Source organism: Scylla paramamosain, unplaced genomic scaffold (genome assembly GCF_035594125.1).
Source record: "Scylla paramamosain isolate STU-SP2022 unplaced genomic scaffold, ASM3559412v1 Contig100, whole genome shotgun sequence".
Classification (NCBI taxonomy): domain Eukaryota; kingdom Metazoa; phylum Arthropoda; class Malacostraca; order Decapoda; family Portunidae; genus Scylla; species Scylla paramamosain.
In genome coordinates this window covers 222,501-224,679 of record NW_026973765.1, presented here as the reverse complement: position 1 = coordinate 224,679, position 2,179 = coordinate 222,501, and positions in this window count along the sequence as shown.

Below are 2,179 nucleotides of genomic sequence, written 5' to 3'. Positions count from 1 at the left end.
GTCTGCTGTATGTGGTGGCAATAAGAAATATCCCGTGTTGTGTTTCGATCCTGGTGGCCAGGAAGTGTGCTGAAGGCCAGTCGGTTATGTGGATGTGTTTGATGGTGCATTTGACCATGACAGCTACGCCATCATGACGTGTACCTGTAGTGTAACGTGTGTTATATCCATATAGCTTAATTGGTTTTGTTGGTGAACCTGTGTGGTTCAGGAGGACGATGTCTGGGTCGGTTGATCGAATAGCTTCTGAAATAAGGTGCCGGTTATTCCAGTAGCCGCGACAATTTAGTTGCATGATCGTAATCATGTTTTCTTAACTCTCGATGTGGTTCGTGTGGGTCTAGGGGAGGTGGGTTGTGTACCCGGAATGTGTCTTTTATGTGCGGTGTTACTGGCTTGTGTTGGTGTGTTTTCGTTCGTTTTTGTGGTGGAGGTAGTGGTAGGAGTGGGGCTGTTGGGTTGCGTTTTCCAGAAACTGTGTCCTCACCGGTAGCTAGGTTCCCGGTTGGAAGGAGGCTGGATTGTTCGGTGGAGGAGGAGTTTGGTTCCTGATTAGGGACTGTAGGAGCTTCTGTTTGTTCAGCAAGGTGGTGTTGTTGGTTTGTTTGTGTAGGGGCTTCTGTTTGTTCCACAAGCTTTTGTTGGTAGTGTTGTTGATTTGTTTGTGTGAAATTTGGTGGGAGTTTTATTGTTGGACAACCATTGTACTCCAGCAGTGAGTTCATGGTTTCTGCTTGTTTTCTCAGGTCACCGAAGGAGGTTTGTATGGAATATTTGATTATAATTTCGGCTAGTAGCAGTTTTTCCATGTTTGTGTTAGAAATTGTGTTCATGTGTGTTGGGGTGGCAGGTGTGGCTGCTTGAGCGTAGGAGTTGTTTGGCTGTGAAGAGGTTGTTGGTGTTGCTGTTATGGAGTTTTGTTGTTGCTGCTGGGTGCGTTTAACTGGGCATTTGAACGAGACAGCAACGTGTTCGCCGTCACAGTTAGCGCATTTTAATGTGGTTGATTGGCAGTTTCTATAATCGTGGCCCTTAGCTGCACACTTAGAGCACACTTGTTCTTTCTCCTTACATTGGTTTGTTCTATGACTGAATTTATAACACTTATAACATTGATTTACCGGACGGTATTCCTCAATGCTGACGTTGTAAGAGGGTATTATTTGGGAAAAGAGTTTGATTCCTTTCTTCTGCGCCTGTTCTGCCTGCTGTCTCGATCGTAGCTTTAGTTTGATCATGTGTACTTTTTGTATGAGTTTTATGTCGTCGATCTGGATTCCGTTTTTTTCTTCGATCTCCTCTCGGAGATCCTCGCTGGTTTTTTTCAGTATATAATCGTCGACTCGACGGGCAAGGATTGTTCGAGCGGCGATTTGCTCCGGAGACTCTACGAGCTCGAAGCCTAGAAGTTTTAAATTTTCGGTTGCCTGTTCTGTGGTGTGTTTTTCACGGTCCGCCTCGCTAGCTAAGCCAACGATGATATACGGGCCAGATCGGAAACATTTTGTATGGGGTACCTGTGTTCTGGTAAAGAACGAATTGCTGATGTCGGCAGGAATGCTTGCAGTCTTTATCCGGTACCTTATAGTCCGATCAGGGGGGCGTGGAGCGGCCATCTTATCATAGGGCCGGGCCCTATGATACTGCAGCCTTGTGGAAGAATCTGTGGTGAAAAAGTGTTTTTAAAAGTAAGTGGCGCTACAGCCTTGTGGCGCTACAGCCTTTTGGGTGCTACAACCACGAGTGGCCTATAAACAACCTGTTGTTGTTTCCTATCGCCCTAGAACCTATATCCCGAGGGAGGGGGATCCTAGCTGGAGGGAAGAAACCCTGAATATCTAGCCCTGAGGTAGGGCTTGTACGCTACCGAGGTGTCTCTGGGCTGCTCTAGCCAACACTAGAGGCCCCGGTGGCTAAAGAGCGCGGAGCGGGCTTGCCTAAGGCCCGATCCTGACTCTGTCGCCGGTACGAAGAAAAGAAAGGTGGAGAAGGAGGAACAGTTGGCAAAAGTCACTTATACCAATGAGTTACTGCGATCTTCCAGCGATATCCCTTAAGGTGAGGCTCTCTCCACAGGGAACGTAGGGAAGACCGCGGCTCCTCGAAGTGACTGCCGGGTTGTCCTATCGGTATTCTTTTTTGTTAGTAGGCCTAAGCCTTTTTCTTTGTAGAGTCGTTG